This window comes from Nymphalis io, chromosome 13 (assembly GCF_905147045.1).
Source record: "Nymphalis io chromosome 13, ilAglIoxx1.1, whole genome shotgun sequence".
NCBI lineage: Eukaryota > Metazoa > Arthropoda > Insecta > Lepidoptera > Nymphalidae > Nymphalis > Nymphalis io.
This window is the reverse complement of record NC_065900.1, coordinates 9,001,574-9,024,304: the sequence shown is the minus strand read 5'-3', so window position 1 is coordinate 9,024,304 and position 22,731 is coordinate 9,001,574. Positions and strand designations below refer to the sequence as shown.

At 31.9% G+C, this 22,731-nt stretch overlaps 1 protein-coding gene across 3 annotated transcripts in view; it reads right to left on the bottom strand.

The window, feature by feature from the left end:
- LOC126772714 (homeotic protein antennapedia-like) overlaps positions 1-22,731 on the bottom strand; it is a 172,755-nt gene that overhangs the window by 56,754 nt on the left and 93,270 nt on the right. The window contains exon 1 of one of the 3 annotated variants that reach the window (XM_050493239.1): positions 11,741-12,190. The exons of the other annotated variants lie outside the window; for them this stretch is intronic. The gene's annotated coding sequence lies outside the window, so the exon portion shown is untranslated. Of the gene's footprint in view, positions 1-11,740; positions 12,191-22,731 lie in introns of those variants that run through there. 3 annotated transcript variants of the gene reach the window in all.

Sequence of the window (22,731 nt, the reverse complement as noted above, 5' to 3'; positions counted from 1 at the left end):
AGTCAAATACAATTTAGCATTAGATTTATTGTAGTCGAATTAAATGTCAAGATATTAATGACTGCCAGACAAATATATAGATTTCAACATAATTTCAGTTGATTTAATTAAATCACATTTATAACCTTTTTAAAATGTAATTAACTTACACGTTCTTATTTCCGTTTGTACAAAGTTCATTAAAATCCACATGTTCCATTATTTACATAAGTGAGTATATATACAAAAATATACAACGCTTTTTTAAACTAACCTTATAAATTTGTCGAATAGTGTTATTATTTTAATTTTATGTATAAATAAAACGTTTATTAGCTGGGAAATGTCACAGAGGAAGTTATATATAAGTGTTCCTTATAATGTTATCTTTTATAGCGTATATTTAATATTCAAATTCACACATGCTAGTGTTCTGTTATAACCTAGTTTGCATTTACAGTTACGAGATTAAATGTCTCAAGCTCTCCGCTGACCTTAATGAAATTTTGCACACAGCCATATGAATAGCGATATACTAAACGCTAACCCGTTACTTCTATAAACAGGCAACAGATTAATTACTTTATTGTGTAAGCGCGGAGCGAATCTTAAGGCTGAAATGTAATGCGATACGCAAATTTCAGAATCTATACGCGTGTTTCGATTTAAATAAATTTAGATCTTGATACGTTTTCGTAAAGTATGTTTTACGTTGTTATTGTGCGTTTATAGAATAATCTATCCATCGGCTGTTACAATAATTGAGGCATCATAAAGTTAACATAGCGAGACTAAGCAGGCCAAACCTGACCACAACACGCACTCCTAAATAATTCCAAACGATCGTAAACTAGGAAGGTATTTTATGACGATATTACTGTTATGAAACATATTTATTGGAGGTAGTTTTTAATTTAATTTTGTTACATTGTTATTATTTTTTTTAATTAGTGTCGATATAATTAAATTAAATTGAGTGTTGTTAAGTGAAACGCATACCTAGTTCAATTATTTATATTTATACAAACTCCTGTAATAGTTAGCACATGAAAGCGTCTAATTTGACTATAGTAGGTTTGTACGTACGAGTACAAATTGCGTGTTAACGGAAAAGCAACTCATATAAATTATCTCTGCCCCCGACCAGCATGGAATCAACATTTTAATTTAGTGGGGAACAATAAAAGGAATTTAATCAAATTAAGCGACATATAATCTCGTTACTCGCGTGACCACACACTATGCAATAAGAGTACCTATTGGTTTTCAATATAGCGACAATCCATCACACCGTCTTAACTCACCGGGGGTCGACTATATTAGACAACCTTCGTCAGACGTGTTTGCGTCTTAGTTAGGTATTACCCGGACACATACATCGTTACATGCGTAAAATATGATATCATTACAACAAAAATTGATTAAGAGATTAACATAATACGACCACTTAATGTTGACCTTTTATGATCAATTAAAAATGGGCAAGGTTGTATAATGATTCATTGGTAGGTGTTTTTAAAATATATTGACATGTTTGATGTTTAAATGTATATACGTCCTGTATTGAACGGATATTTAAAAGGACAAAAATCTACTTGCGTCACTTGGCCTTTAGATCGATGACCTTTAGATGATGATGAATGATTCAAGATAATGTGTCAATATTTCAATGCTCTAAAAAGCTAAGAGAACAGTACAGACGACTTGGTCTCACGTGTAACCATAAAAGCCTTTGAATTCATTGTCTACGAAAAGTTAAAAAGAATCATATTCTGTGGTTTAGTGCGTCGTAAATTATTTTAAAATCACATCAAAGTAACAAAACGGAATTGTACAACAACTCGCTCGTAATTGCATATTATCTTATTCATTATAAGTATTTTTTGTCTATGGGTAAAAACTAAAAAATGCAGAATTAGAATGCGTGAAGCAACATTTTCGGATAATATTTTCAGGTTAAGTTTATTCAATATTATACCTTATGGAAAAGCAATAAAGCTCAAAGTGATCAAAAATGTCTATTATTCTCCGGATTCCCGCTGCTTTGAAAAGTATAACGGCAAAAAGATCATGCGGTTTAACATTTCAAGTTTTAAGTTAGAATTTATTATGTCCATAATATAGCTTATTGTTTTAGACAAAGCTTCAAATTGTTTAGACATTTTGCGTAATTCTCAACAATGTTGTTCTTACCATATTCCAACACGTGTTGTGAATTTAGACCATATCTAATCGTAAGTTTTGCAAAATTAAAAATGTATTTCTTATTTTATATTTGCGCACGAAATAGTTTTACAAATTATTTCCTGTAATTAATTATAACGTACAATTAACTTTTTAAATAATAATAATGTTGGCAATTTTTAATTAAATATTTTAAATGTATTATATATTTTTTAATTTGATGTGACGAATAGTGACAGCTATAGAGACATCAGTCTGCTGGACTTTTATAGCCACAACTGATTAATTTAAGGGCACTTCCTTGAACCATGACCAACCATCTATTAAAGACCCTTCTGACTATGATTATTGTTAATCAAGAATCCAAAACGGAAAGGTCTAATAAAACTTGTTACAATTCTGTAGTTTAGAGTCTCTGCCTGACCGTTTGTATTCGAATTTTAAAAAAGCGCGTCAACAATGTTAACACTGCTATCGTAAATTTTATGGTTGCTGTGATCAGGCGCGAGAATTCCTAATAGCCAGACAAAGAGTAGCTATAAGCAGATATGGCTTTAACGTTTTAATATAACCTATGACATATTTTATATTTACTTAAATGGTTGATTACTTTAACAACTCAACTCTATACCGACTTTGTAATGTATCTAGAGCCGAGGTGGTGGAGTTATAGAAAAAAGACCTAATATCTCAAATGTCAAAATGTGACATTGAGTGATTTGTAGCTAAGCTCCGCCTGTCCCGTGTTTCAAACATCACCGCTCGGGGCAGACAGCTGAGCTCTAAGCCGTAAGGGAGCAAGCGAGTCGCATACACCCATCCTGCTCGTGCTCAGAACAAGCTCCTATCTCCATCTCACACGTAGGTTAAGACTATCCCATTCTATAAACGGCACTACTATTACATGGTATACTTACCTGAGAGCTTTTGTGTAAAAGTTCAACGCTTTTTACCGTTGCAGTTTGTATCTAAAGAGATTTTGTTGGAGGAGCGTTGCACAAGGGATTTTGTGCTTTTGTATTGTAGTTGTGTACTTTCCGTTTTTTTTTTTGATGAATGTAGTCGATCAGAAAATCGGGTATCGATTTTTGTATATAAAATAATAATAATAATAAAGAAAATAACTAATCGCATTATGAAATCTAGATGTAAGACACGTATATTATTACGGCTGTATTTATATAAACATTGGATTATAAAAATAAAATCTTTGATTTAGGTAAAAAAATGTAAGTATATAGAGTATTTCTAGTAAATAAAATAAGTACCAAGTCAAGTAGTTAATATAACTAAAACATAAAACAAAATAAACAAAAGCTGATAAAGTTATTATAAGGCGGCACTCATAACATAATAGATCTACTTATGTAAATTAGACCGGCGCATCATCGAAATGGTAGCTAATGCTTACGATAAATGTCCAAATGTATCGTATGAACACATTTACTCTACTTAATTGCTTATTTAACATCTGGTTTTAATGAATGGCTGTTTATGAGTAGCTTGGATTGTGTTATTATGTTTTATTTCATAACTAGTAGCCTGCCCTTGCACCACACAGGTAGCTTTAATCAAACGTACAAAAATGATTTAAATAAACAAGACGATTAAAACATTTTGCAAAAAGGTTTTATTCAAATTATCGTAATGTTTGCATAAAAAAAATTGATTCGATTTGCAAAACGGATTCCCCTAATGACATTGATTTGCATAACATATATACCGTTATGTTAATATTAAAAAAAAGTTGTCAAGCAGATGCTTCGCTGTCCATCGAATCTGTCGTCTGAGTATGGATATAAATAGGTCCCTTTAAGTGGCAAAGCTCGCCGACGACCCTTCGCCCTTCCACTGATAACATCGCATTAGGGCACTGAGGAAAAAGTCGCCGACCGCTACTGGCTTTCGTCATATTGAATGACAGAGAATATAAGTTAGTACTTAATGTATGATAAAAATAGTTTTCTTATTCTATAGTTTTAAAAGACTCTTATATGGATTTACTTTCTTTATATATGTAGTAACAATAGATCATTAGAATTACTATTACGGTGATATTACAGCGGCAATAATTAATAACAATAACAGAAGGTAAATGTCCACTATTGACCAAATGGTTAATCCTCTATTAAAAAGATTTGGAGGTTGTTCAAACACGCTATTCCACTTCGGGTTGGTACATACTATAAGGTACAAGTGGCAAATAAAGTTCTTCACACTAGATGAATCAAAAAGTTAAATTATGTAACTATTTACCTAGCGGATTTTGATTCACGATCCTCGGTTAAGACCCACGTGTTATCACGAGATCTATTCCTTCTCTTATAGAATAAAAATGAATTTATTTCACATTCATTTCTATATTTATTGTACAATATTATATATATCTTATAATGTATATAAAGTATACAGTACAAATAATATCCGTACAATTTTCAAGCGATATTTTTATAGTAAATAAGATTAATTGATTTTATTAATTACAATTTATATAATTTAAACTACCATGCAAAAATATGTTCTATAAATGGCACTATAACGTAATTTTTAAGCTTTTCTTATAAAAATGATATAATTGATAAATTAAAAATGTATATGTATGTGTATTATTAAAAATATTCGGATCAAAAACCATCATACATAAATTATAAATAAAGTTTTTTTGTTATAAATACATAAGTACCTGATTATCATCTCAATTCATCAAATACCTTAAATACATTCTGATGATAGTGGCTTCATTAAAGTGTACTCGTATGTTGCAAAATGATTAATTGAAAAATAAAATCTTAAATGACATAATGATACGCAACAAGTTTATTCGACATTTCTCTTATAAAAAATAAATATGTTTTTGCAATTAAAATTATCATGAAATTGCATGAAAATATTTAAAGAATTCTCTATTTCAATAAGTTATTCTTTTATATCTATTAATATATTATACTATTATAATATGAATAAATATTAAAAAATATATACTTAACAGCTAATTAAGGGTAAAAATAATGAAAGAAATAGTGCTGAAAATTATGTTTGATAGGACTAGCCAGATATAATGATGTCGACTAATTAAATTGCTAATGCGATGAGTCATATTTAACTCAGTGGCTGGTTGATCCATATGATAAGCGTGTTTACGCCTACTTCCTATCTTCACGTTGTTTGTGTATGGTTACGTACGCGTTGAGCAGGTGCTTGTAATCATACTTGTATTCTCTTCGAATGCCTTGATACGAATTGCGAACCACGCGTTCAGTATTATATAATAACATACAAAGGTGATCAATGTAATACATTGTTTTTTATTACTCGTATCATAACAATGTAACATTTTCATGTATTGTTTATGTGTTTTACGAAATCGATACGTGTTGTTATTTAAATGTTATAGGTAAAATGCCTGCCTACATATGAATGGAGAGTCAGGATCGTGGATAGAACATCTTCACTGAGCTTTTTGCCCAACATCATAGCTGAACACGCACTTATTTTTTATGTTTTTAATTTATGTTTATGTTTCATCTCGTGCGCGTACCGTACTCGATGACTGTGGCGAATGAAATGCCTCATGTATAACAAACAGCAGCGTAGTGGATTAAGGTCCTACCACTTTCTATAAGAGGAGAGTAGGCCAATTTCTAGAATTAGAATATACAGTTTTTTTAAGAATATATGGAAGTTTCAAAGCATTATCTAATAGTAAATTCTCGTCACAAATCGTTCGATTCACGGCACTTATTCCGTAGGAGTTAAATCCGCTAATACATTTCGAGCTCAGTGTCGACATCGGGCAAAAATCAGAGCGAACCGCGCCGCCCTGCATAGCAAGCAGGCGGGATTGAACGAAGCGAATTTAAGGACGACTTTCTACTAGCCTCAGACATTAGAATATTATTTTGGCAATACATAATATACTTATCAGAACAGTAACTGTTACCATTCTAACATTTGCAAATAATACCTATTAATATATGATTTCATAACAATTTGCATAAATTTATACATTTCAAACGCTATATTTTAGTAGAATTGTAATATAGCTGATTTAATTTTAAAAGAAAAGTGTCTAGTAAAAATTTTAATGTGACGTAATAAATATTGTTTATCGCGTGATATCGCCCTGTCCCGCCTTTCATCAGTACAGACACAACATTAAATTAACTGAATGACTTCTTAAATAATGCAAGAACTTCCCAACCAACAATTAGAACAGTAGTGACCTGCAGTTAATTTCCTAAGTAAACATCAAGATCGCCACAACTTTTTATCCGATATTAACACTTACAGACCGGATTTTAAAGCCATATTTGCACTCAACGACGCGTTAATTAAACTTTTTATAGCTATCAGTATCACACTTACTGATAAAAATCGCTATAAATTACTTATAAAATAAAAGTAATAATCTTTATATTTATTCTATACTTATAAAAAGAAACGTATAATAATAACAATATAAATATTAAGAATCGTAACTACAGTTTTTATTTTTTATTTTAAACACTTCAATAACTCGAAGATGAGTGTACATTTAATATAATCATAAAATATTTGAATGAGCTATAAGTGAGCTTATTCAAATAAACACTGACTATGATTTCATTTAAAACTGAATTTATAAAGACATTAACCGGTCTAGTATAATAAATATCGCCATCATAAACGTCTTGATCGCTGCGAAACATCCATACGTTAGATGCTGAATGAGATACATAACAATTTAAAATAGTCGGCGTGCCCTACAACAAGAATCTCTGTGTTTACAGTCACGCAATGTTGTTACACGAAAGTGTTGTCTTCACCGAGATGGGGTAGATAGTACCTAGGTTTGCTTAATTGGCTATAAATGCTGATAGAATTTAATGTATTTCCATTTAATTTTCAAACAACAATTTTGTTCATTTAACAGAATAAAAGCAAATGTATATGAGTTCGTATGTTTAGTTGGTTAAATTTTATTGATAGTTATTTTTAGATTATACGATGAACAAAGCACCATGATGAAAAAAGATTTTTTTATATGAATTTTAGTTATATAACCAGTTGCCAATCCGCTGGGCCGGATTGACTTTAAAATCTTTGCGCTGCACAGAGAAGAGGTCCAACAGGACCAGAACGACATATGTGATTTATAACAGTAATTACTATTAAATTTGTAAAATCTTTTAATAGACATGGAATTGAACAAGTGACATAAGCTTTTATACAATTTAATTGACGATAATAAATTGGACCGAATGATTCACTGGGTTTCTTGACGTCGAAAAACATAAGACCTTGGAAAACAAGAATTAGGTATTTGTATCAATAAATCTGAATAAAAAAATATTTTTTACATTTGAATAGCTTGATATATTTACAACATATGTTTTTTTAGAAGGTCTATTGTTGGTTTCGTGTTATGTAGGTACTATTTATGAATAGTTAAAATTGAATATAATAAGTAAATTTAAATATTGTGAAATAGAAAATAAATAATTGGAGGTAAATAAGAAATTATCGTTACGAACTTAACAATTGAATTTATAAAAATAACTTTTAAATATTTTTATATCGTCGCACTTTTAACAGTGACATTATTAATTCAATGTAATTTGTAAATGTAAATTAAAATGTAATTTAAAACTGAAATCGTAAAAAATAATGGCGGAACGTGTTTTAATTTCTGTGTGATCAAAATCATTTGAATTTCATCATAACAACAATAAAATACAAAATACAAAAAAATCACTAATTATTCAATCTAGACTGTAATTGATTACAGTTTTGTATAACGAATAAAAACATAATATTATTTTAATTTTGCAATTATAGTATATATTTGTATTATTTCTTTTAAAACTACGTTTTATTTAAATCCAATGAAATAGTGTCTAAAAATATTTATGTATAAACATTTTTATAGCCATATAATATTTAAATCATTGTAATCCTTTAAACTAAAATACTTATACGTATAAGACTTTCATAACAATAATAATATTTTATGCAATACTTATTTGTTCTTATTTACCTCAAGATGTTTTCCTTCAGCTAAGATCTACGTATTATATCTCTAGAATCTACTTTTTTTAGGCACTAGTCTCCTAGTTGAGAAGAAGCTTTGTAATATAATGGAGAAATAAATTTATTCATTTATAATTATTATAAGTCGAGAAGGCCCAGTGGTAAGAACGCTTGAATTTTCATGTGCCTAATTTGTGATTATAATTCATCTCGTGCTTTACGGTGAAGGAAAACATCGTGAAGAAACCTGCATGTGCCTAATTTCACTGAAATTCTGCCACATGTATTCCACCAACCCGCACTGGAGCAGCATGGTGGAATAAGCTCCAAACCTTCTCCTCAAAAAAGGTATAGGAGGCCTTTAGCCCAGCAGTGGGACATTAACAGGCTGTTACGGATTATTATTATATCCATTAAACGATCTCGACTTACATACTGACGTTGTTGGATCGAATCCACCTTTATGACTTATAGACCCACAAACCATTTTACAAAGCTGTACTACTAACCCTAATTGTTTTAATGAGATTATAGCGGTAATTACATGTTTTACGATCGTCTCTAAGATAACTGTCACTCTGTCAGATTCTACAGTATTATTTTAGTTTATGAGGTAGTTTTACCAGTTCTTACGCGATACAATTTTAATTACTCGTTTTATAGCTTGGGTATATGTTAGATGAAATAGCAAAATAGCTTTTAAAACCAGATATATAACGATATGTTAATTTATATAATCAGTACGCGTGGCAATTAAATTAAGACGTAAAAAAATTATATAGGTACATGAAAAGAAAACTTTAATTTAATAATTAAATATAGAATGCAAAATTTTATATCGTATTTTAATGTTGTCGTTGTCAATTTTATTATCGTGGATTGATTTTAATAAACAGGTTAATAAAATTAAATTAAAAGTTATGTTTATGTCTAGGTATATTTTGATTTCTGATACAATTTATAATGTTTATTCGAAAGATCGTAAGTGCCATAGACCAATAAAAAGGCAATGTTTGTCGCGTGCTATTTTTTCAATTGCAATTTTCCACTGTTTTCATATTTCCGCCGGGCGTGCAATATCACTTTCGTGTTTTTGCATCGCTCACTGCCACGCGTATATTCAAAATGCCTGATTCCACCGCCAGTATTTTAATTACTCGTTTTGAGAATGATTTATTACACACTCAGACGCAAATGGCACTAGCAGTGTGTTTGTGATATCAATGTTTTCGCAGTTCGAATAAAGTAAATTGCACATAAAAAACTGTTTCATTTTTACCTAAAAAAAAATCATTTTATATGATACTTATAAGGTTATTTTATTTAAATTATTATATTATAGATAAGTACTTATAAAGGAAATGGATCTTGGATGAGAATATAAAAGTCACGAACGGGGTCAGGGCCCGAGACTTGTCAACGCTTGCTTCACAACATGCTCAGAGTCCGTTATCTATAAAAAATATAATTTCAAAATACCTTCTTACTGAGCATAATTTACGATTTCTAAAATAATGACTGGTTATACAACTTTTAAATTTATTTATAGTGTTTATTGATTTTAATCGATAAGTTTATGATTCAATTTATTGCTATTAAATGTTTATTATATAAAAGATAATTTAGATGTCTATCATTTATTGATATAATTATTAAATACCAAACCATTTTTTCATTTAAATTTTAGCTACCTATATTTAAATTGCTCTAATTTCAGTGCACAATGCAATTTTCAATTAATACAAACGGGTGGTTCTGCGTGCTAAATGACAATAAGACTCGCTTTCACTTGCCACCCTGATGACAATAACGCCAAACGTAACAACAAAAATATCTTCAGTCGCGTTTAAATGATTCCCGACAAAAAATCTTGCGCAAGCTCATTCAAGTCATGCTTCGGCATTGTTACCTTTAAAGGGACTTTTCGTTATATCTTACACCGTTAGCTCCACGCGTCTTTTGCATAAAAACTAGGCTAGTTTAATTTCCTTTGTATTTTTCATAACAAAGAACGAATTATGATTTAGTGTCTTATTGTGTTTTACGTAAAATGCACGTTCCATTTTTTTTTAGTTCAAATAATTACAATAAATATCGGTATTATTTTCTTATATACCTAAGGCCTCCTATCCTTTTTGAAGAGAAGGTTTGGAGCTTATTCCACCACGCTGCTCCAAGTCGGGTTGGTAGAATACATATGTGGCAGAATTTCAATGAAATTAGACACATGCAGGTTTCTTCACGATGTTTTCCTTCGCCGTTAAGCACGAGATGAATTATAAACACAAATTAAGCACATGAAAATTCAGTGGTGCTTGCCCGGGTTTGAACCCACGATCATCGGTTAAGATTCACGAGTTCTTACCAAAAGGCCATCTCGGATTATATCTTATATACCTACTCAAAATAAAATAAAATAACTAGATACTTATTTAAACTGACAGTAACTGTTTACTTATTATATTATACATTTATTGATATAATTTACGTAAAATATTTGTTATACGATGTTATTGTAAAAATCACTATTAATTGTTCTTATAATTTTTTTATTGAATTTTATAGTTAAAGTGCTATATAAATTGTATTTATTAATTATTAAATCATGTTTATTAAAAAATTTAAATGATTGCCAGTTTTATATATAATATTAATACGTTGCTAATTAACTTGAAGCATAATGGAGACAAGAAACGAACAATACGATAAAAAGAAAGAGAAATTAAAATTAATCCAAGACATTAACTCTTTTCTATTATTGTTAATCTTGACAAAAGATAAAACGTACTACACTTTTTACACTAGTATCGAACATTCCCATGGGCTTAAGAGCATCTCTAATGTAACATTAAGCTGCAAATTAGGTAATGTATATGTGAGAATATTTTCACACATCCGAAGCAAAAGGTCTAACATCGTTCCTAATTTGATGTTCACAGACTAAGATACGTTATTTATTGCTATAAAAAAGGAAACATTGCTTCCGTTTATCTTGTATATAATTATATTTATATGCGCTTTATGTTAATACGGCCTTGATTTAATTATCAGATTTGTTCTGTTGAAAGTATCGATACAACGCATTTGCGAGCTCAAGTGAAAACAAAAGATTTATCTTGATTTCGGCGCGAACATAGCACTGCATTCATCGGTTCTTAGGCGCTGCAACATTTCATTGCTATATTCAAAACAATCGCGAAGCGTTCGATTTACGATCGGCATTCGTTCGTTCTAAATTTACATTGTTAGGGGCGGGACAAACAATTTGTGGATTGCAAGTAGCGAAGTCTTGTCGCCCGGTACTCAAATAGTGATTTAGGAGACTACTATAACACCGAAATCATGAGTTCATTGTCGACTCTCGACAGCAATCATTACTCGAGTGTCTAGACATAAAAAATAAATATATATCGCTTGTGTATCCTTCTAATATTGTAAATTATCAAAGTGTATTTATTTACTTTGTCATACTAGTTAACACTAAATGTAAATTTATGTGCTCAAAGGGAAGTCCATTATAACTTTTATTTAGTTGTATATTTTCCCATGTCTCTTATCAGGAACTTACCTAAAATGATTCCAGTAATCTCTAACGGTATGAAGAGTGGCTATATTGTTTCGGCGACTTAAACTACAATCACAATGAATTCATACAAAACTGACCCTGTATTTATTAAAAGGTAATCTATAGACGCTACAGCGCTGCTATATTACAATATTTTGTACTTTAAAAAATACTAATCTCATCTCTCTACCGAGGATATTATACAATTTTGTACTAGAAAATGAAAAACTTGTGTAGAACTATCACCGGTGGCGAGATTCACTCGTCCGTCTATATAGTGGTCCAGGTAGGAGGAGGATTTGTCGAACTTATTCAGTTTCGTGCGGTGTCGCGCGCGAGCTCAGAGCGCGAGCGTGTCGTGTCTCGCGGCGATTCGAACGCGTGACGGCATCGCGACGGCGGCGGCGGTGGCGCGCGACTGCGGCGTGTTCGCGAGCGGCGGCGAGCGCGGGCGACTGCTGGGCGGGCGGCGCGTCGGCCGCGCGCGGCGCACTGCCGGCCGCCGCCGCGACGCCGCCCCGCCACCCCCGCACTTGCTACTACAGTACACCCTAACGACGCCTGATTAAAAATTCTTACTAAACTTTCTTGCCGGGATAGCATCTTCTCACGCCTCTAAACGCTCTCTTTGAGGACGGCCTCTCTGTTGGGCGAAACTTTGTTCGTACCTATTGTTTTGAGCTAGTTTGAGTTTGAACTACTTGCCTTTTTTACGCTGTTCGTATAAATGTGAAACGTAGATTATTCCTGAATATAAGCAGTCTTGATAAACTTATCCGTGGATTTTTTTTGTTTTCTATTTCAGATATGAATTTATTTTCTTACAAAGTATTGAAATACAATTAATGCACAACGTACAACACGAAATATAGAGCTGCAGAGTTGGCGTAAATTTGACTTAGATGCGTATAATATGTGAAAAAATGGATTGATAACTTAAAAACATAAATCAACGCTTAAGCTTAATTTAAAATCTAAATAATACATTACAGCTTAACAATAAATAGGTTACAGTAACAGCTAAGTGTAATTTTGCTCCTCGAGAAAACTACGTAAGTGTTAGTAGCGTATATAGCCGATTGCCCCCACAACCTAAGTGGCGGTCGGATTACAAGCGACTCCTATCTATAGGGAAGACAATGCGTAGCATTTTTTTTCTTTAATTATTTTGTTTCTCTTAATATACATGATATATGTAAGAATTCCTTTAATATAAAAAAATAATATCTAAATAGGAAATATAAGAATAAAAACGCGCAACAAAAGTATGTATAAAGTATGTATACTTGCCTTTCACGCCGAAGGTTGTGGGTTCGATTCCCACCCAGGACAGACATTTGTGTGCACGAACATGTCTGTTTGTCTTGAGTCTGTGTGTCATTATCTATATAAGTATGTATTTACAAAAAAAAGTAGTATATGTAGTATATCAGTTGTCTGGTTTCCATAGCACAAGCTTTGTACAAGCTTAACTTGGGATCAGATGGCCGTGTGTGAAAAATGTCCCAGGATATTGTTATTATTATTATTATTTAATCTACCTGATGACATAGATATATTATGTATTCCAAGAGCTGTAGAATTTGTCTTGTGTTCTTATGTGGCTCAGATTATTTTTAAAAAATTACTTGATCTTTATTGATATTTATACCAGCTAATTTTTTAATCTAATATTTATTTCATCTTATAAATATAATTAAAGTAAATTGAAAAACAAAGAGTGGAAAAAAATGTCAATCAGCATTCAATACCTATAGATACCGCCCCAGTGGGCTCAAAGGACCCCTCTAATCGCCCCCTCCACGGGAAAGCGTGACGGCCCACAAATATAATTTAGGTATAACTTTCTCCCTTTATATATTTCTTCTGTTTTTCAATGCATTGAATATGATTACGTTTTGTAAACATATTTTTGAACACGCAATACATCAATTAGTGAGTAGTAAAAATATAGATAAATACACTTTCTCGCTCAAGAATTTGCGAGTTTGTATAACGAATATCATATTTCATAATTATAGTATTAGTCTATAAGTAATATTTATTTATTTTCATGGTCGCCAGGCAACGAATAGTTCAGTGGCTAAGTACCTTGCACCTCTATCGTTTTGTTGTTTTTTTTAAGTACCATAATTATGTAGATAATAAACAGTCAAAATTCAGCAGCATTTTGATTAAAACGCAAGATCAAGTTAGTTTTTTTATTGCATGGTTTATTTGGTTTTAATTTATAACATTTAAATAAAAATCATTAACTTATTCACCGATTATTAATATTGATGAAATAATATCGTCATCTCAATTTAATCTTACAATAACACAAATAATGAAATAATTATGTAATTAATGTTATCGACTATTAGTAAATAGAAACAAACATGCAGATATACTGGAGCTATCTAAATACCATTAACGGAATAACATTGGCATAGAGTTCGGGACACAAAACTCGCTACTCTCAAAATCGCGACACACTTTTTAATTTATTTCGTCCACAAAAAGCGTTTTGCTGTTTTATTTTCATTTCAACGGCGACTTGCGCTGTAGCGGGATCTCTATTTTTATTTATTCCCTGTATTTTTTTTCTCATTTCAATTTCGTCCCGATCGACGCGGCCCAAGCGGAACCGAGACGAGTCTCATTTTAAATTGAATCAGTTGGTTTGAATTTTTCTTTATTGTTCCTATGTAACAATTCTAATTGGTTATATTTGCATATCGCTATTGTTCTTTATTAAATCTCTTATATAGCGGTAGTTTTTGAAATTAATAATGACTGTATTATATTTCAAGACCTAATTTCTCTTATTTAAATAGTCTTTATTTATTCGAAAGTGCAATGTTTGTTCGAAGTAACTGTAATTATCCAATCTTTTGAATGTATAATAAGAGATTATAAAGTAATTTAATTTTATTATACCTAGCTCTTAATTGTCTTAAACTAGGTTCTAAATAAAAACAACAATTGAAACTGTATTTTATCTGAAGCAGTAAATAATTTTATATTCAAATCTTATATTTTATGATTATATTTTTTTTAAAACAAAAATCAAAATTAATTCGAAGTAACCGACTGTCAGAATCATTTTACAAAAGAAAATGTAAATTTATCAACATAAGTTAATCTTCTCCGTTAATTCAAACGCGTATAATATTATCTATTACTAACATTTGATTAATGTAAATATCATTTATTATTTCTTAGCGTTTAATTCAAATATATTCATATTATCTGCGTAGCCATTGCGATGTCGCGAAAACAGTCATTGATATTGACTGGAGCGATACCGCACTAATGAATATGTATAGCGGCAGGTGCACATACATGATTAAGTGTGTGCCACCAACGATTTTTGTTGCGAACATCGATATAGCTCATCAATGTACGTGTCGATTTGTTTATTGATAACGATTTTAAACTCATTTCATTCTGCTATTTCGTAACATAAAGAATTAAATATTTAAATACATATGTAAAATTGGGATGGGCAGCATTTGGCAACCTTCGTCAAGTCCTCAAGTCGTCTATACCGCAATGTTTGAAGACGAAAGTCTTCAACCAATGCGTCTTACCTGCCATGACATGGCACGGTGCCGAAACGTGGACACTAACTGCGGGACTAGTCCACAAATTCAAAGTCGCTCAGCATGCTATGGAGCGAGCTATGCTCGGAGTATCTTTGAAGGATAAGATCAGAAATGAGATTATCCGGAAAAGAACCGGAGTCACCGACATAGCTTGCAAAATTAATTACAGGCTGAAGTGGCAGTGGGCTGGTCACGTATGTCGTAGGACCGATGGCCGTTGGAGCAGACGAGTCCTAGAGTGGAGACCGCGAATCGGCAAGCGCAGCGTAGGGCGCCCTCCAGCCAGGTGGACCGACGACCTTAAGAAGGTGGCGGGCACCAACTGGATGCGGAAGGCGGAAGACAGGGAGCTTTGGCGCACCTTGGGAGAGGCCTATGTTCAGCAGTGGACAACGATTGGCTGTTGATTGATATGTAAAAATAGGAACGCGGACTACTCGAATCTCTTGATAGAAGTGAAACTGTAAAAACGTTTCGTTTTACAACGTTATATATTACGTTATTTGAGTGCAATTCGACCTTGATATTATGCACTCATTTCGTTTTAAAATATCGCACTTAATATGACAAATTTGAATCACGACATATTTTTTATCTATATGAGAGGCGTTTCTAATGAGAAGAAGCTTGAATCAAATTTCTTTCAAAATTTTCTGTCAATGGAACATTGTCATGTTTCATTCGCATATTTCTTTTTGTTTTCACCGCATTATTGACGATTGAAGCAACTTGCAAATAGCTACGATGTTGAATCAGAGCATAAGAGTCAATAAATCTAATGGATCATTCCCCTGTCGTCGGTACAATCAGCTCTTACAATTAATTACGGAACTTGTCTAACGCTTCACAGACGAAACGGTGGGTACCGTTGTACCGTGTAACAGTAAAATAACCATTAATAAGAAAATTTTGCATTGTATAAATCATATTTTTTTTATCTCCATAATCGGCATTAAACAATAACATTATTAGTAATTTTAAAATTTATTTCGAAAAAATATATATAAACTTTTGTTGGGTTGTCATTTTCATGTTAATAATAAAATAATATTTTTAGTAAGCTACTGTTGGTATGTAACGGACATTGTATCTGCAACACGCGGTGGCGATCGGCTATATTTTACACTCCGGAATTCCTTTTCATCCAGTGACGTCAGGCGTAAGCCACAGATAAAATAAATTTAACATAGTCAATAAAAATATTAATCATGCACAAAAGCCGCCATTCACTCACACTCTCATAATCGTATTATATATTATATGAAAAAAAAAACAAACCAACAATACGATTGCAATCCGAAACGTCATTGGAATAAATTATAACGCGTTTGCTTCTTTTAAATTACGACTAAATACAAAGAGTTGAAAAGAAATTATTAATTAAATGTTATCGGAGGTTGTAAATGTCGGTAATTACATCGGTCAGTTTTGTACGCCGTCAACAATATTTAACAACGAGATAAGTGTAACTGAATATAACTGGTTTACGAAACTTTAAGGTATCTAAATATTTAATGCTGTTTAAATTTTATTTTAATTATGTTTTTGACACGATTTAATATTATTTTCTAAGACGGTAAAACAAAGCGTACTCTAACATTACAAAAAATATATGAATATAGAATTTTAAAACTATTCATAAATTTCAAACGTTTCACCTGAACAAAAAACAGGAGCTTGCAATGAAATTAAAATAAAATAGAAATGTTTTGATGAATAATAATTATTTCATTTTTCACATTTGCCTATTTAATATGATAATGAAATAAGTAAAAACGTAAAACAAATCAAATGGCCCGAAATTTAGCACTCACGATAATTACGTCAAAAAGATCGGTGGCTGACATTTATTGGTGCGATAAAATGCGCAAAATCCCAGATAAATTTGAGAGATCAGTAAATTTTTCTCTCAAATTAATTTCGTAGCGTTGATTTCACCATTTAAACTGGTTTAACTGATTTGTATTTCCTTTGGCATTCAATTTGATATCATTCCCACGGTATGCTACTATCAAAAGTTTTAGATTCAAGTAGACCTTTGAATGCTAAGGAAGATTTCAGACTTATAATGTGAAATATCTAGAACAAAGCAACAAGTCGAACCTCATTTCGAATGCCGATCGTTTCATAAGCAATAATTTTATTCGATTCGAACTGAGTGCGATTTTCGCTGATTATAATACCGATTATTATTGATTTTTATTAAAAAAATTACGACACTAAAATGTACATCCGAGTTTCGTTATTTCTTTAATAAAAATAAAAAAACTAAAAGATTTTATATTTTTTATGTGACAGAGTTATGTATAAGGCGACATGTATTCAGCTTATTTTTGATTTTTCGTTTGGGATTGCTTAAATAGACTGTGATTTATTAACGGACGAAGTGCTATTTCCGTCGGACGAGTTCGAAGAGATTTATACGAATTTGTAACACGACCCAGGACAGAAGTCGAAGGAAATTTTAATTGGATTATTAACTTATTCTAGGCCATTGTCGACTCTGATTAACGTCTGTTTCATTTGTATATATTTCATTAATTATATTATATTTTTTTATTTATTTCTTCTATAATCGGTTGTAAGTTTATTCTTATTTGTAATATTGGGCAACTTATCAAATATTTTTATGATTGTTTTAAATTTCTCTAAGATGCACCTAACCTAAGACGCGCCACAGAGGTATTGAATCTTACAGAAGGAAAACGAGCTCTTCTTATATATGCTATACTTTAGTAGCAAATTTAGCTGGCTTATGTATTTTTATAATGATTATATACTTAGTTACAATATACTTTGTATCTACATTTGTTTCCCAACTAAAACAATTAGTTCGGTCAAGTGCTAGAAGCGAGCCCATTTCTTTTCTGTTAGTTTTCGCTCCCTTGCACTTCTTCCGGCCCAAAAGGAAAAAAGATTTACGTCGGACGCGTCTGGACCTTGTCGGTGAATTCCCGTTATTATATATAAATATACATATATTTATTAACTATTTTTCCTTATTTAAAAATATACTTAAGTGTAGTCCAACTTAACTTTAATAAGAAATATTCATTTCATTTTAAACATTCATTACATTACATATATATATACTAAAATTTGACCATAAAGTTTGATTCTAATTTCATATCAAGGATATTTACTTTATTAATAAAAAATATATACATTTTATTTGTTAGAACGTATATTTATATTTGTCGTGTAGGTATCGGATATAATATCTAAATATGTATACGACAATGTCAAAAGATCACTTAAAACAAAATAAATTTGGAAGTCGTATAAAGCTTTCGACACTTCCCGACATTCACAGAATCCGACTCACAGCGTAAATCAAAAAGTTTAGAAAAAAAAAATTCCGAAAAAAATAAGAACTCACGTGAAAGTTCAAAAATATCGGCCGTGAATATAATTATGGTAGAGGACACCCGCTGGTTTCCGGCCTCGTGGGTTCACTACTATTGTACTTGTTCAATTCGAACAGCATAATTTAATTGATGGTATGACCAAGTGCAAGCCGGTCTGAGTAGGTACCTACTACTCATTATATACTCTACCGCCAAATTTCAATACTCGGTTTAGTTGCATCCCGGTCGAATAGGTGTGTGAGCCAGGGAAACTTCGGTATAGCATATTAGTATATTAATTTGATTGATTTTGACTATTTTCTTGTCGTGATGATTATAATTCATCATTCATCATCATAATCAATTCATTCTTGTGCTTGGCGGTCGCATTCGTCTGATTACACTAAAAATCTGCCACATCTGTATCCATCGGCCTGCATTGGAGGGAGTAGTGTGGAATAAGCTCCTCTTTTTCCCCAAAAGGTGACGATACTTTAAACCAGCAGTAATTTACAGGTTGTTACTTCTAATGGTGGTAGGGCTTTATGCAAGCTCGTCTGGGTAGTACGAGGGTCCGCAAAACAGCAGTATTTGATATTGTTGTGTTCCGGTTTGAAGGGTGAGTGAGCCAGTGTAATTACAGGCACAAGGGACGTAAAATCTTAGTTCCCAAGGTTGGTGGCGCATTATCTATGTAAGCGATTGTTGACACTTCTTACAATGCCAATGTCTAAGGGCGTTGGTGACCACTTACCATCAGGTGGTATGTAGTAGTCGTGGCACCCATATGCTCGTCCGCCTTCCTATTCTATAAAAAAAAAACTTCTTTTGTCGTCGTGATTCAAATTAGAATGACAATGACAATTAGAAAAAGGCCTAAATTACACATTAACTATACGTTAGAATACCAATCAAGTTCATTAAAATGAAGTCGTCAAATGACAAAATTGACACCTGACTAAATGGTCGCCTTGAGACATAGAATTGTAAGAAGTAAATAAAACACTTCTTACACCGTCAATGCCATTTTAACTGTGGGAAATAAGAAGATATGTCGCTTGAGGCTATAACACTGGCTTACTCAACCTTTAAAACCATTTCACAACAATAAGTGTTGATCTTTGTCGGAAAGATAACTAAGAGTATGGTGGTGACTCTGTTGTACCAGCACAATGTCCACTGGTTAAAGCTACTGCAAGCGAATTGAAAAAAATCATATACCTCATATCTAATATATATTATTTTTTTGTAACTTAATTATTTTTATAAAAAGAACATTAGTAGGGGACCAAAAAATTCTTACGTAGTTATAAATAAAAGATCACTCGAAAGTCCTACCTGGCGGGTGACTTTTTGAATCGCAAATATCAAGTAGTAGCGCCTATGATAATATGATGAATTAAGTATAAAAAGTTTTATGAATTTATCAATAGCGAATACAACCTTAAAAGTTTACCGTGATATCGCATAATATGTATGTAAATATATTCCTATTCTTTTATATTAATAATTTTGCTATAATCTGTGACAATACTGTCAATTAATATAATGACGGGCCGGTTGGCGTGATTGGTAGATACTTGCCTTTCAAGCCGAAGGTTGTGGGTTCGATTCTCATTTATAAACATGTCTGTTTGTCCTGAGTCTGGGTGTAATTATCTATTTAAGTATGTATTTACATAAGAATAGTAGTATATGTAGTATATCAGTTGTCTGGTTTCCATAGTACAAGCTCTGCTTAGTTTCGGGTCCGATGGCCGTGTGTGAATAGTGTCCCAGAATATTATTATTATATTATAATAAATTATAAGATATTAATACTGTGTAGTATACAAATTTAATTGGATATATAATGTACCTACAGCGTGTTCTATAAAAAAGAAATGTTTATATTATAAATAGCTACTTTAATTCATTAATGTATTGTTGCTAATTTTTGTGCTAGCTAATGTCTATATTATATTTCACGTTATGCACGACGTCGTAATTGAGTAGCGTGACGGTTCAAGCTCCAAGAACATCTTCTTAATAAAATAGGAAGCCTTGACCTTTTAAATTTGAGTAGGACGCTCAGTGAGTCGATTATGTGAAATATCATTTATCAATGATTTCTATCAACGTTTAAAACAATTGATAGAAAATTATCATTAAACTTTTTCTAAATTTAAATTTAGAAACCTATCGCATTCGTTGAAAGTATATTATTATTGTAATCTAAAGATGTGTTGATAAAGTTTTATTATCATGGAAACTGTTTTTATATTAATAAAAAAAAACTAAATTATGATATAAGATAATTACAAGGTCTTACTTCACGAGCGAGTTAAAACAATAGTTTAGGTAAAATTTTACGATAGGTAATTAAAATGATAATTATCTTGAGTAGGAAGCGAACCCAAGACCGGCTACGTAGGCGCAAACACTGCGGTCATAAATTTTTACGCCCGCACAGGTTTACGAAACCGGGTATTTTTTAGAACATTTTTGACAGTTCATTGACCAAGTATAAGTTTAATAATAGTCCGCTTTCTATTAAATAAAAATATACAATTTTTTTATATTTATTATGTTATTTACGTATGGTTGTGAGAATGTAATGCTTTGCTTTTTATTAAACTAAAAAAAAAGTTGTCAATTGATGATTGATTGAAAAACTTTCTAAGTAAAATTTTGTAACGGCCTGTAGCCACGTCTTATATTAACAAGTGTGCATTAGCAATTAAAATGACTAATTGTAGTGCGTAAATAGTTAGATTTTTATCTCGCATAACACATCGGACAATACAGTTACTTCATGAAGCATCGGTGATCATAAACTCGAGCCGCTAATTAATCTAGACAAGTTACAAAGGTCAGATGTAATCATTGTAAACAAACCTGCTTCAACGATAAACAGGTCTTAGTGACGGGAAAATACAGGAGAGGTTATATTACAGATAAATGTTATCAAATTGGAAGAGGCATCTTGCGGGCCGGCAAGGCGGTGACGGCTAGTACAGAACATTCTTCCCGACTGTACTGGCCGTCGTCGCGTTTGGACTCTACTACCACTTACCATCAGGTGAAGTAGAGTCATTTGCCATCCCGGACATATAAAAAAATAAAAAATAAAAGTGATATGAAAAATGCAAGTGAGTTGGTCTTCTCCCATTTATACAGGATTAGGTAATATCTAATTCCTTTATAGTTTCTTTTTATTCGGTGATACTTATTACAACTTTAGTGTTTATGGTTTACGCATAGTATGAAAATCATGCGTTGGTTTGGAGTCGACATCGTTATTAATTTTTTAATATATGTAAGATGGTAAATAAAAATTTACACGCAATCAAGAACACGCATTACAAATTAAAAAAACAAGTTACTGAATATAGGGCACCCAAAAAATTGGAGGTCTAAATTTGAATTTACCTACTTGAAACGGTCTCATTATAATAATATTCAAATGACGAGGTAAAAATTGTATCAAAGAATGACTTGATGCGTGATGGGTAAACTAGAGTGTCTAGAGTGTCTGTGTGCTCTTAAAATGTGTTGACTCATTAGCTTTTCTATTGGCAAATGCCAAACACCTGTGTCCTTCAACCGGGATTTCAAAACAAAATATGGTTTCGCCAGCCATATTTACCCATTCTAATAGCTAATAAGGTTGGCATTGACGGACATGTTATGTCACATAATATATATAATATTAAACATCTTAGACTTGTACGATATATGTAAAAAATATCCCATCCCAAATTAAGCTTGTACAGAGCTTGTACTATGGAAACCAGACAACTGATATACTACATATACTATTTTTCTTTTGTAAATACATACTTATATAGATAATTACACCCAGAATCAGGACAAACAGACAGGTTCATGCACACAAATATCTGTCCTGGGTGGGAATCGAACCCACAAGCTTCGGCGTGAAAGGCAAGCATCCACCAACCACGCCAACCGGCTTATAATCGTATGGTGTTGATGTAGGTATATGGGCAATCACTATTACATATAGGTAATTATGTAATTTGTCGTAAGTAAAATGAACGAATTGTTTTGTATTATATCG